Raw genomic sequence first — 15393 nt, forward strand, 5'->3', positions numbered from 1 at the left:
AGGGTATATGTGAACATATATATATATATATATTTTTTTTTTTTTTGCATATACATGAGGAAATCTGCAAGCATGCACAAGAAAGTATCGAAAAGAGTCACTCCTGGGTAATGGATCTAGACTGGAACACTCACTTTTTATTGTGTTCTCTTTTGTTCTATTTGAAATTTTATACTATGAAAGTTTTTTTTTTTTTTTTTTTTTTTTTGGTATTTTTAAGAAAAGGCTAAAATTACTTCCTTTTGCATTTCCTAGTCTTCTTATCGGAGAAGGCAATGGCACCCCACTCCAGTACTCTTGCCTAGAAAATCCCATGGACGGGCTGCAGTCCATGGGGTCGCTAGGAGTCGGACACGACTGAGCGACTTCACTTTCACTTTTCACTTTCATACATTGGAGAAGGAAATGGCAACCCACTCCAGTGTTCTTGCCTGGAGGATCCCAGGGATGGGGGAGCCTGGTGGGCTGCCGTCTATGGGGTCACACAGAGTCGGACACGACTGAAGCGACTTAGCAGCAGCAGCAGTCTTCTTATCCATTTCCTCCCTAAATGGAATCTACTCTCCAGGGAAAATGGACCAACATTTATTTGTTTTTTGTTTGTTTTTGCTCTGTACTTTCTGCCAATTAAGTTTTCCTCCCAATTCCCTTTAAAAAATGTTTTTAATCCCTCAAGGAAAGTCCTATCTCAAAAACCACTTTCTAAACTCAGTCTTACCTAGTGTCCACAGTCACATGGCGTCAGTCTTTCATTACACATACATAGGATTTTGTATATTTTTTTAGGGCACTCATAACCTATGTTGTAGTGATTTATGAAATTTTCTGTTTTTCTTCTTGCCTTCAGCCCAAGCACACACATTAGATTGTGAGCTTTTCAAGGACAAAACCATGTGGTATTCATCTTTGAATCAGTTACATTGTGCATCAAACTGCCTAAGGCATAATCTTTGGTCAATAAATAGTTGTTAGATTGAATTGAATTGAATGGAGGTTTATAGTATATAAAGAACTATAAACAGATAAACACAAAAGCAAAAGCAAATAGAAAAAGTTAGCCAAACAAGTTTTTTTTGCCGTCTTTAACAGCCTAAATCTAGTGTTGTTTAGTAGTTTTTGAGCTTAACATTTGTGTGTGTGTATATATATATATATATAGCATCTTCTGAATAGATCAACCCTGTATAATATAATATACCTGAATAATTTTGTATTATGTTTCCTTTAATAAAATCATTTCAATTCTTATAGCACTTCCATTGAAATTGCAATTGTTACTTTTAAGTGTCAGTCATTCTTTATATGTCTCACTGGACAAAGTACTATTTGTTTTTGTTTTACACATGACAGATCAATTCTAGAAGTAAAGGTGACACTTCTTTTAACCTCTCTAACTATTATGTTTCTTGAGTGTTGTATGACTCTGCTGAAAAGCAGCATTTCAGATATGCATGAGGATGAAACATGCATCTTCATTACACCTCCCATTTCTTTAGAAACAACATGGTATATAGTAGAGAAACTCGAAGTTGTTTCTTGAGGGATGCTTCATCATCCATTTCATACATCCCAAGATAAGTTCAAACTATGGTAGGAGTTTCATTATGGAATGAACAGTTCTTCGTCTTTCAAGTCATTTTATATTCTCAAAAACTTATGAAAATCAGATCAGGGCTTGGTTAGAGGTGTGACAGTGCTGAATCTTGCCATATCCTAATCTTTCTGGGTGTCTTACTAGTCTCTCCATACATGAACATATTTCATAAGTATTTCCAGTCATTATTTGATGTATTTATCACTATAACTCTGATTTCTTTACTAGAGGGGGAAAATTATTCTGCAGTATCTAATATACTATGTATGTGGCATTCTCTATTCCTAACACAATTCTAGCATCTAATTAAAGTGAGTTATGGTTTTTAACCCCTGTGAAGTGATGTTACAACCACTTAACAATGGTTACTGTACTTCAGTATATAGGTCATTGCTTAAATACACCTTCATTCCTCAGTTCAGCCTCATCCAAACTAATTAGTCAGCTCCCCAGACATAGAGAACAAATTTGTGGCTTCAAACAGGGAGAGGGTTGGGGAAGAGATGGATTGGGAGTTTTGGGTGAGTAGATGCAAACTCTTAAATATAGAGTGGATGAAGAAGCAAGAATCTATTGCATAGCATAGGGAACTATATCCAATATCCTGTGATAAACCATAATGGAAAATAATATTTAAAAAAACAATATATATGTGTGTATATATGAATCACTTTTCTGTACAGCATAAATTAGCACAATATTGTAAATCAAATATATGTCAATAAAAAATAGTGTGATCACTTTCTATTCTAACAGTATTCTAGCTATACAGCAAAGCTCACTTTTTTCAAATTTCAAATTAAATCACATTATCAAAAATAGATGTAGAAACTTAGGAACATCTGGCTTTTCAACAGATATTTTCCTTGGCAGGGACCCAATTGAGTTACCCATTTAACAACCTACATCTTGAAGGCACATTAATAAAAAGTATACAAACAAACATCTAGAACTAACTTTTTTCTTCTCGGATAGAAGGAAAACTAGAAGATCCAGGTATTGCTATTATTTCCTTTATTACTTTAGACAGTTTTTTTTATTGGATTTAAACCTGGGGTAAATTGAAGGAGGCAGGGGGGGAAATAGGTTATTTTTTAAGTGTAAAGCCAATGTAAGAAAACTTGTCATGGGTAATTATAGTGTCCAGACTAATAACTTTCAGTCTCTTCCAGAATAATTTATGAGCACGGAAGTAATCACACATGTGGGATTTTCAGAACATTTAATAATAAAAAAAAAAAGTAGTAGGAAAAGCACTTTTGAGGAAATATGACCCACAACAATTCCATTACCCCTACTCTCAAACTTACCGATTGGCTCCTATCTTATTATATTTACATGTTCTACATGTTACCTTGCTAGATGATTTGTGAGGGAGACACAAAAGTAGAAAAAGACCTGATCTTTGCCTTCAGGTTAGCTCTGGAGACAGTAATTAACAGTGGAAACCAGCACTACACTGGATGATTCAGAAAAATATGTTAGAAGCATAGAATTTCAAATATACTGGGATAATCAGTGCAGGTCATATGTTGTAGGTGGGCATTGTAGGATGGATTATTACATTACTGTTTGAAAAATATTAGTGTGTAATAATGCTAATCATAGGTTGGAGAGTTCATCCTCCCTTGAGATCAAAGAAATACTCTCAGGTTACAGAAAATATGTTTTAAAATAGTTCTTTAATATAGATATATTTGTAAGTATGTTTACTGTTTTGTTATTGGAAAGCAGCAGAGAGGAGAGATGAAAGTGAAGTCTTAGTATTTTTAACTTGTGGTTAAGGACCAAAGGAAAATGACTAGAATTGACTACAAGTAATAGGAATGAAAAGAAAAATAAGAAAGCATATAAAAAATCAAATTTGCCTAGTTTTTCTTTATGTTTGCAGAAGATTGAATTAAATTACTTTGCTGCTGCAAAATCAGTAAATGTATGAAAGCCTCCGTGCTTATCTCTTTCTTGCATAGGTTTGTGTTTTCAGATAACAATGATCCAAGAGCAGAGTCCCATATCAAAATATTTTAATTACACAAATAAACACCGAAAAGACCCCACTGATATTTCATTGCTAAGTTAAATGACCAAATGACTGGTAACAGAGATGATACACACTGACCAGGATTGATGTTTTACAGCAACCTGTAACTGTCCTCACAGATGTCAGCTTGTAACTACTGCCTTTTGTCAGAATTATCCTACCCACATGGATTTCCCAGAATTTAGCAAAAAGTGTTGGAATTGAGAAAATGAAGGAGCTTTTGACTTGGCTATAGAAAGACCGGTAATATATAACATTCATTTTTTTTGTTTAAAAAAAAACATTTTTCAGCATAAATGAAACGTTTAACAAATATCTTTGGAGCTATCAAATATTTTTCTTTTCCTGAGATCCAGCTGCAGCACCTTTACAAACTACTCCATTGTGTGTACCTATATTTAAGTGTTGACATTTTATCTTAGAAAGTTGTGATATGCAAAGGGAAGTAAAAACCTGGCAGTAGACTCCCTATGCTGGCCATATACTTTCACATCAGTCCATTAATGTTATATCAGTTGATGTCCCCCATTGGTCTTTAGCATCTTTTTTCACAAGATTTTCTTCTCTTCTTGCTATTTGTCCTTTAGAGTTCTGCTCATATCCCAAAGTTTTCTCAACTATTTACCTCCATGTTCTCCTTCCCCTTCTTTGAATGTCTCTGAAGTACTAAGAGCTCAAAATTGGTTTCTCAGGTTTTTTCCTGATGTGCCTCCCCATAGTGCCTGCTGTTCCATGATATGGCACTTTCCAGAAATTGTTTCCCTATCTATACAGTGATGGTTATAATGTTTGTTTGTGTGCTCAGTCGTGTCCAACTTTCTGTGACCCCATGGACTGTAGCCCACTAGGCTTCTCTGTCCATGGAATTTTCCAGACAAGAATACTGGTATAGGGTGCCATTTCCTACTCCAGCAGATCTTTCCAACCCAGGGATCAAACTTGCATCCCTTTCATCTCCTGCATTGGCATGCAGATTCTTTACCACCCCCTGGCAAGTTCAGGGGTGATCTTTAGCCACCTAAAGACTTATTTGTAGGGATAAATGAGATAAACCATTTAAATTGTATGCTGCAGAGCCTGGCACCCAGTAAGAAGTCAATGAACTATAGCTATTACTTTTATGTACTCCATACATTCTTAGTAATTGATAGTTTGATTAAGCTTCCTTTCAAGTCTGCATTCTATGAGAATACACATATTTATATGCTGGAAAGAGCCTCAGACCATGTCTGTAGCAAAACAACTAGTTAAAATTTGAAAATACCATCAACTAGTTACTTCTTCTACCATACCACTCATAAGTAGTTAAGCTTAATTATCTGAGTGAAATGGCTCTTTAGATGTCTTGGTATTAGAATGTACATAATTTGTAAATTTCCACAAAAATTGCTAAGTAAAAGGAGGTGAAGAATAAACTCATGCTTATGAGACATTTAGATAGACTTACCACTTAGTAAAACAATGATTTGACATGCATTTTTTTTAAACGTTTTATTTTGTACTGTGGTAAAGCTGATTAACAAACAATGTTGTGAGTTTCAGATGAACAGTGAAGTGATTCAGTCCTTGTTGGTTATCCATTTTATTTTAACTTTGTATTTCATATTGGAATATAGCTGATTAACAATATTGTGATAGTTTTGGCTGGACAGCAAAGAGACTCAGCCATACATATATATGTATCCATTTCAGTTCACTTCAGTTTAGTCGCTCAGTTGTGTCCAACTCTTTGTGGCACACCAGGCCTCCCTGTCCATCACCAACACCTAGAGTCCACCCAAACCCATGCCCATTGAGTCGGTGATGCCATCCAACCATCCCATCTTCTGTCGTCCCCCTCTCCTTCTGTGCTCAATCTTTCCCAGCATCACGGTATTTTCAAATGAGTCAGCTCTTCACATCAGGTGGCCAAAGTATTGGAGTTTCAGCTTCAGCATCAGTCCTTCCAATGAACATCCATGACTGATCTCCTTTAGGATGGACTGGTTGGATCTCCTTGCAGTCCAAGGGACTCTCAAGAGTCTTCTCCAACACCACAGTTCAAAAGCATCAATTCTTCAGCACTCAGCTTTCTTCACAGTCCAACTCTTACATCCATACATGACCACTGGAAAAACCACAGCCTTGACTAGACGGACCTTTGTTGGCAAAGTAATGTCTCTGCTTTTAAATATGCTGTCTAGGTTGATCATAACTTTCTTTCCAAGGAGTAACCGTCTTTTAATTTCATGGCTGCAATCATCATCTGCAGTGATTTTGGAGCCCCCCAAAATAAAGTCAGCCACTGTTTCCACTGTTTCCCCATCTATTTGCCATGAAGTGATGGGACCAGATGCCATGATCTTCATTTTCTGAATGTTGAGCTTTAAGCCAACTTTTTCACTTTCCTCTTTCACTTTCATCAAGAGGCTCTTTAGTTTTTTTTTTTTTTCTCTACTTTCTGCCATAAGGGTGGTGTCATCTGCATATATGAGGTTACTGATATTTCTCCCAGCAGTCTTGATTCCAGCTTGTGCTTCCTTCAGCCCAGTGTTTCTCATGATATAATCTGCATATAAGTTAAATAAACAAGGTGACATCCATTCTCCCACAAATTCCTCTCCCATCCAGGCTGCCACATAACATTTAGAAGAGTTCAATGTGCTATACAGTAGGTCCTTGCTGGTTATCCATTTTAAATATACCAGGGTGACACATGTTTTTAAAAGTTTTTTTTTTTTAATTCATCAATTGATCTCTAATTTGATTAAATTGCCGTGTGTGTGTGTGTCTGTGTGTTTGTGTAGAAACAGCTTTGACCTCTTTAAGTGCCAAATATGTGGACAATTACTTCTCTCCAGGGAATTTTCTGGTTGCAGCAAAGCATTAGGAAGTGGCATAAAAGGCATTTGCAGTGTCCCTCAGCCTCATAGGCACTGTGTTAATATGACTGTATTTTGCTTGGCAAAGCAGCACTACATGAAAAGGGACCTTGTTCCTCACATTCTTCCAAATAGTGGTCTGTTCTGTATTCCCATCTCTTCACATTTTGGCAGTAAGAAATACATTCCATTGTGAAATGAATTTCGCTGACTGTTTAGACAATAAGCACATAATCGCCCCAGCCTGTGAGCAAATATCTTACTCAGCAGTCAGTGCTATATGCAGGAGAATGACCCTTTCAACATGGCAAATAGTGCTCCAGGGACGTGAGTCAATGCAGCTTTTGAAAAGGCCAAGGAATAGCACTGATTGTTGACAATGTGACTCAGAGTGATATACGTTTCTGGCAAACATGCAGGGTGGTGGTAGCATCTTATTTATTTGAAATTTATACCCTGGTATCTTTCAGAAGACTTTCAGGTAGTTTTCAAGTTGAGCATAATGCATAACATTGGGCAATTTTGAATTAAACAGAATAGAGACCACACTGTTAATGAGCATAGCTATTCCACTCTCAGTATCTTCCCTCATAGCTCTTTGGGTAAAGAATCTGCCTGCAATGCAGGAGACCTGGGTTCAATTCCTGGGTCAGAAAGATCCCCTGGAGAAGGAAATGGCAACCCACTCCAGTATTCTTGCCTGGAAAATCCCATGGATGGAGGAGTCTGGGGGGCTACAGTCCATAGCATAGCAAACTGTCCTCGGACACAACTGAGCGACTTCAATTTCACTTTCTTTTATACTGGTCAGAAATTTCAACCTCAGAGGTGGTCCACATCATAGCTTTATCAGGAGCAGAATGCTTGGGGATCAAGGCAGCCCCCCTGAATGATACAGAACAGGACTCAGCTGTTTTGTGACTGCAAGTACAAATGGGCATGGCTTGCCTATATGTTTCTCAGAGAATCATTCATTACCTACATGTTGTATCTCTCCCTGGGCAATAGGTGCCTACAGTAGAGCATGTCTGATAAATTTCAAAGATGGGCTCGATAAAGGACAGAAATGGTATGGACCTAACAGAAGCAGAAGATATTAAGAAGAGATGGCAAGAATACACAGAAGAACTGTACAAAAAAGATCTTCACGACCCAGATAATCACCATGGTGGGATCACTCACCTAGAGCCAGACATCCTGGAATGTGAAGTCAAGTGGGCCTTAGAAAGCATCACTATGAACAAAGCTAGTGGAGGTGATAGAACTCCAGTTGAGCTATTCCAAATCCTGAAAGATGATGCTGTGAAAGTGCTGCACTCAATATACCAGCAAATTTGGAAAACTCAGCAGCGGCCACAGGACTGGAAAAGGTCAGTTTTCATTCTAATCCCAAAGAAAGGCAATGCCAAAGAATGCTCAAACTACCACACAATTGCAATCATCTCACATGCTCGTAAAGTAATGCTCAAAATTCTCCAAGCCAGGCTTCAGCAATATGTGAACCGTGAACTTCCTGATGTTCAAGCTGGTTTTAGAAAAGGCAGAGGAACCAGAGATCAAATTGCCAACATCCGCTGGATCATGGAAAAAGCAAGAGAGTTCCAGAAAAGCATCTATTTCTGCTTTATTGACTATGCCAAAGCCTTTGACTGTGTGGATCACAATAAACTGTGGAAAATTCTGAAAGAGATGGGAATACCAGACCACCTGACCTCCCTCTTGAGAAACCTATATGCAGGTCAGGAAGCAACAGTTAGAACTGTACATGGAACAACAGACTGGTTCCAAATAGGAAAAGGAGTACGTCAAGGCTATGTATTGTCACCCTGTTTATTTAACTTATATGCAGAGTACATCATAAGAAATGCTGGACTGGAAGAAACACAAGCTGGAATCAAGATTGCTGGGAGAAATATGAATAACCTCAGATATGCAGATGACACCACCCTTATGGCAGAAAGTGAAGAGGAACTAAAAAGCCTCTTGATGAAAGTGAAAGAGAAGAGTGAAAACGTTGGCTTAAAGCTCAACATTCAGAAAACGAAGATCATGGCATCCGATCCCATCACTTCATGGGAAATAGATGGGGAAACAGTGGAAACAGTGTCAGACTTTATTTTTCTGGGCTCCCAAATCACTGTATATGTTGACTACAGCCATGAAATTAAAAGACACTTACTCCTTGGAAGGAAAGTTATGACCAACCTAGATAGCATATTCAAAAGCAGAGACATTACTTTGCCAACAAAGGTTTGTCTAGTCAAGGCTATGGTTTTTCCTGTGGTCATGTATGGATGTGAGAGTTGGACTGTGAAGAAGGCTGAGCGCCGAAAAATCGATGCTTTTGAACTGTGGTGTTGGAGAAGATTCTTGAGCGTCCCTTGGACTGCAAGGAAATCCAACCAGTCCATTCTGAAGGAGATCAGCCCTGGATTTCTTTGGAAGGAATGATGCTAAAGCTGTAACTCTAGTACTTTGGCCACCTCATGTGAAGAGTTGACTCATTGGAAAAGACTCTGATGCTGGGAGGGATTGGGGGCAAGAGGAGAAGGGGACGACAGAGGATGAGATGGCTGGATGGCATCACTGACTCGATGGGCGTGAGTCTCAGTGAGCTCTGGGAGTTGGTGATGGACCGGGAGGCCTGGCCTGCTGCAATTCATGGGGTCGCAAATAGTTGGACACGAGTGAGCGACTGATCTCTGAGTGGAAATTTTCAGTGTTTTCTTTCTAAATGCTTTAGTTGATCTTGCCAACCTAAAGCATAGTACAAACACCTTTGCCAACATCCATGAGGCTCCAAGAACACATTTTGCTGTGAAGATTTGGGAAAATGATTTGTATTAAATCTTTAGTCTCCTAGAGTGAAGAGTTAAAGTTTTCACATTTCTGGCTATAATGGTTTTTCCCTGACCACTGGCCATCTGTTGTGGTGTAGAGACATTTTCTACAGGGATACATCCGTGCCTTAGAAATTTTTGTCAGAACTGTCATATCAACTCAGCATTTTCTTGTCATCTTTCAGTTTCTATAAAGTGCCTCTGAATTGACAGCTGTCACCAACATGCTTAGGTGGCAATTTAGAGGTTAGTTTAATTGATCAAGGTTAAATTTTCTACCTGCTCACTGAACAATAAGAAATTGGGACTGATTTATAGTTAGGAGCTAACGCTTATGTATGTAAAATTTTATAAATGAATTATGGGACACAGTAGTTTCTATGCATCCTAATAGTAATCTTTCACACAGAACTGGATGTGATATTCTGTCTCTATAAAAATGGAAGTCACAGACATACTACAACTCATTTTATTATAGCTTTATTGATAGCAAGGCATCAATATAAATGCTTTGCCATCTTTTGTTAGCACATGATCTTTAATCTCATTCTAGTTAAGCTTTCAGAAGTAACCATGACAAAACTACTACTTAAAATATACTTATTTTACTTTGCATTGTGCTTCTATTGAACCCTATGTTTTTAAATTTAAAAGCATACATACTAAAATTCTTTTGGGAAGTTATGTTTTCAAAACTGTTGTGTCCAACAAATTTTTTTCCTTTTATTTTATTTTATTTTTAAAATATAAATTTATTTATTTTAACTGGAGGCTAATTACTTTACAATATTGTATTGGTTTTTCCATACATCAGCATGACTCCTCCACGGGTGTACACATGTTCCGCAAATGTACTGATTAAGGAGAGCTGCCAATAGTCCTCAGTTAGGTATGTGATTTTTTTAGTGAATGTAGATATGTACTTTTCTGATATCCAAACTTACATACTACATGGTTGTAAGGGAATTGCTCATATATTTTGCACTACACTTAAGGTAATAGAGAATCTTGTCCAGAGCTGACCACATAGTGAGTTTTCATTAAGTGAATTTTGTTTCTCCCATTGTATTAATTTTTTTTGTTTGTTTTTCCTTTCCCAACTGGCTATAGAGGCAAATGTCAACTTCCCTCGGCCACAGTGATACAGTGAGAAGTTGGTGGGGAAAATGTGTATACCATTCCTTAGAAGATCCTAGTGACTTTCTGGAAATGTTGTGTATAAGAAATGTATAAACTCTTTCACCAGTTCCCGTGTAGTTACTTTCAGTGCAGGCATACTGGGTGCACATCTTGAGTGGCAAGTGAAGTATAAGGTTTGGCCTTACTTGTTATACTTTTGTTGTTTTGTCGTTCAGTTGCTCAGTTGTGTCTGACTTTTTGCGACCCTACCTCTGATATCAGGAGCCACTGCAATATTTTTCTATCTTCTCATGTCCTCTTGCCTCTAAAGGAGCTAGAAGCATTGCCTAAGTTCCCCTGTTCTAGTTCATGTTTCAGGTAGTTAACTTACCACTTCTTGTTTTCTGTGCTCTGTGCAGAAACAATTTGGTTCTAGACTGTGGTTCTGTGACTGTGAGGTCTCTCAGTCACAATTATTTTCAGCACTAGGCAGTTAGATGCTGTTGCTAAGGATGAATCCTATTGAAGTCTACTTCCTACAACAGCAAAATCTGTCCTATAGTTTGACAGACTAAGACCAATGCTTAACTTGTTACTCAGAGTGAGACGGTTTAATAGTTTCTCCATGTAAGGAGTTACTAGCAAACACTATAAAAAATATGCAGCCATATATTTCCTTGTGTGGTTTAAAAGTAATACGAAGGTATTAATATTTTGCTTCACTGATGGGAGATTTAGAAGTTTCTGCTTCATTTGATTCATACAAATAAAACTCTATAACACTTTACAAATGACTCCATCACCCCCCCCCCCACCATGGGATAGATGTATTTTTTATTTTTTTTTAATTTAAATTTATTTATTTTAATTGGAGGCTAATTACTTTACAATATTGTATTGGTTTTGCCATACATCAACATGAATCCACCACGGGTATACACGTGTTCCCCACCCTGAACCCCTCTCCCACCTCCCTCCCCATACCATCCCTCTGGGTATTTTTTAAATGGTAACAATACATAATGAGAGATTTCAAAATGATACTGTAAAAGTCCTCCATCCATGCTTCTGTTCCTTTTTTTTTAATCAAGGCACATGAAAGGATAAGTATCAGTAGTACACTAATCTCCACAGCAAGTCATGAGATACAGTGGATCTTGCAGATGAATATAAGGTGACTTAAGGATTATAAAAACATAAGACATATTGAGTACTCTTCAAAAGCACAAAAACATCAATGGCCCAAGAGAGGGAGAAGATCTTTAAAGCATATTGAAAATTATTATTCAATAAGGAAAGCATGTTATTTGATACCTTCTTTGGGGTCAGTAGCAGTTGAAAGACCTATGTTACAAAGTTATATTTGTCAAAGTTATAAATGTCAACAGCTGTTTCATTCCAGATGGATTCTATTTGTGAAGCTGTTTAAACACATCTTTTTTTTTTTTTTTTTTGAATTTGTGATTACTAGAGGGATACAAGGGAGAGGCAAGGGCACCCCACTCCAGTACTCTTGCCTGGAAAATCCCATGGATGGAGGAGCCTGGTGGGCTGCTATCTATGGGGTCGCACAGAGTCAGACACGACTGAAGCGACTTAGCAGCAGCAACAAGATGTTTGTGAGTGAGTGAAGTCACTCAGTCGTGTCCGATTCTTTGCAACCCCATGGACTGTAGTCTCTCAGGCTCCTCCATCCACGGGATTTTCCAGGTAACAGTACTGGAGTGGGTTGCCATTTCCTCCTCCAGGGTATCTTCCCGACCCAGGGATCGAACCCGGATCTCCCTCATTGTAGACGGACGCTTTACCATCTGAGCCACCAGGGAAGTCTGTTTAGGGACTATGAAAGAAAAATAAAAAACATGTTCCTAGGGATATATGGCCTTATTAACTCCAGTGAAACCTGGTGGAGGAAAAAAACCATAAGGTTGCATGGAAAGACTGCATGGAAATTGGCCTGAAATTCAGTTTACCAGCAGAGGATATTAGAACAGAGTTTTTCCTATAAATTTAAGGAAGTGGTGTTACTGGGTTGCAGTGACTACTGCATGTGCTTCCTACTCACGTGGGTTCATGCCCCATCCCCCTAGGACCCTGAGCATTTTTTGACTCCAGACATGCTACTTTGGGCGCTATTCAGTGTGTCTCTGTTTTTTTGATTTTGCTTTTGTTTTGCTTTTATAAAACTTTAATGTATTAGTACCTTTAAATTATTAAGCAATCCGGGCAAAGGATGAGTTCATGCTACACATGCCTGGGGAATCAGTGGTCAAGGGACCAGACAAGTAACTTGAGTTGGTGAAAGGGGGATTTAGAGCGGGGGGAGGTCCCCACAATACCCAGAGGAAGGATAAGTGTCTTGGAATCAGGCCCTAACAGGAAATTGAGATGGTAAAAAGAACATGGACAGGAGGCTGGATAGCCTTTCACAGAACTGACAGAATGCCAGAGGTATGCCTTCCACAGGACTGCCTTCCAATAGGCAGGAAACAGCAGGACTATCTAGAGGATCACAGATGAGAATGAAGTGGGCTCAGGGTATTCACAATGTATTCACATCAAAGGTTTACAGGTCAGAGCTATGTCTATTAAGAACTGAAAAAAAAAATGAGCATGTCAATTGGAATTTCAAGGTTTTTTTTGTTTGTTTGTTAGTTTCTTCAGAAAGTTTTTTTCTTTTTGTTTCGGAAACACTTATTGAACACCCACTTTGAGCCAGGGCACTGAGACAGACTGTAAGGGATACAGAAATTTATAAAAGAGTGTCCCTGCTTCCCACAGGCTCACAGTGTAGTGGGCAAGACTACTGAGAAAATTCCACTACTTTGAAAGTATTAAGCGCCATAATAGTATTATTCAGTAGAACCTTAGGGAGAGCAATGAGACACACCTGCATTCTGTGTAGGTTTTCGCTGATGTTCATACGTGAGCAAAACCAAAAATGGCCATAGAAGAAAATGTCACTTGATTTGATTCTTTAAAGGGAATTGGCCAGTTGAACAGAGCTGAGGGAAAGGCATTTAAATCAGCAGGAAAATACATATGCTGGGCACTGAGACATGCAAGTGTGGCTTCTTGCAGGAGCTCCCGGCAGGCCAGTTGGCTCACACTGGAGATGAAAGGGAAAAGATGGCGGGAGATGATACTAGAAAGATGAACAAGAGCCAAATCAGGAAGGGCCTTTGGAGGCCAAAGTAGAAGAGTCTGCATGTTACCTTGGAAACAGCAGGAAATCACTGAAGGATACTAAGCAGGGAGTGACATGAGATTTGGATGTTAGCAAAAACTCAAACTGACAGCTGTGTGCTAAGTACTATAATAGAGGTAAGCAGATGAGTTGGAGTACAAGGAAGCTACACAGAAGAGTGCACTGAACTCAGTAACTGAGAAGTTAAATAAGCCCATAAAACTTGTACAAACATTTGTGGAAGACAGAGTTATTTAATTTGAAGTCTTTTCCCTCCAGAATTTTGAGTGCTTTTTAGTTTACAGGAATTCAGGACATTTGGCAGAATGTGATAGTTGAAGGACATGGTGATTTCCAATACATCCATATATTAAAGTTGCAGAATGTAATCAGAAGGCCACCAAGATACAGGGGATTGGGATGGGGGGTGCATTTTCTGACCCTCTAAGGATGACGTAAAGAAAGATGTCAGCTTCCAACATGGCCCTTATGGCTTTGTTTGAGGCAGAATCCTCACATTTCCTAACACCAGCATTGTCATTAGGGAAAATCAGAAATTTGTTATTTCTCTTTGGGCCTTCTCTGTTCAATATGAGTATTTGAGCTTTGGGTTTGTCCATTCAAAGAATGGAAAAGGCCACAAAATTCAAAAAGCTTTTCAATTTATCCTTAAAATGAATTTAAGGTTATACTAGTATCACAGCCACTCCTAACTCAAGCAATATTATTCAGTGATTTAGCTTGAGGAAGAGCAGGAACATTTTAGATTTTCAGTTTCTCTTGGGTTAGAATCCACAGCTCCATCAGCGATTACTCTTTCCTTTGGAGATGAAATCAAAGGTCATCATTACCTGTTTTGAGTTGTGGCTCTGGAATTTGCTGCAGTTATGAAGTCAAACAGCTGAATACCTTGATATTGCAAACTTAGCAGAATCACTTGAAAAGAAAGAAAAGTTCCCTGATATTTGTACGTTTGTGTTTTTTATCACCTAATGCTAGCTGACCAAAATTATATTCAGCAGAGAGTCAGGAAATTGATTTTATTGAAATTGATAAGTAAAGCGTATATAAATTAGTAATTGCCAAGTCATAAAAATGTTTGTTATAGTTCAACAATCTTTATGTCAGAGTCTGAGTGTCCCTAATGATGTTGCTGAATTGATCCTTATATTAATATTTTAAACAGCAAGATCAGCTGTTTATCAGTTTACAAGGAAGTGAGAACATATTAAGTACATATATATACACATAAGCCAATATTGGAGAAGGAAATGGCAACCCGCTCCAGTATTCTTGCCTGGAAAATCCCATGGATGGAGGAGCCTGGTAGGCTACAGTCCATGAGGTCTCAAAGAGTCAGACCCAACTGAGTGACTTCACTTTCATATACCAATATTACTTAACAGGAAAATACAGTGTTGCTGAGGATAGAGTTTGTCTGAAAGGTAAGATGAACAATTAGTTAATACTTTATTTTATTGTTGTTGTTTAGTTGCTCAGTCATAGCTAACTGTTTTGTGACCCCATGGACTGTAGCCTGCCAGGCTCCTCTGTCCATGGGATTTCCCAGGCAAGAATACTGGAGTGGATTGCCATTTCCTTCTCCGGATCTTCCTGACCCAGAGATCGAACCCATGTCTCCTGCATTGGCAGGCAGATTCTTTACCGCTGAACCACGAGGGAAGCCTAATCAATAGTTGTGCACTACTTTTTAAGGCCAATCATTTAACTTGAATTTTGATTTTTATTAA

At 38.3% G+C, this 15393-nt stretch overlaps 1 protein-coding gene across 2 annotated transcripts in view; it reads left to right on the forward strand.

Moving 5' to 3' along the window:
* IL1RAPL2 (interleukin 1 receptor accessory protein like 2) overlaps positions 1-15393 on the forward strand; it is a 1456614-nt gene that overhangs the window by 702266 nt on the left and 738955 nt on the right. The window lies entirely within an intron of this gene.

The sequence above is a fragment of the Bos indicus x Bos taurus genome, chromosome X, assembly GCF_003369695.1.
Source record: "Bos indicus x Bos taurus breed Angus x Brahman F1 hybrid chromosome X, Bos_hybrid_MaternalHap_v2.0, whole genome shotgun sequence".
Lineage (NCBI taxonomy): Eukaryota > Metazoa > Chordata > Mammalia > Artiodactyla > Bovidae > Bos > Bos indicus x Bos taurus.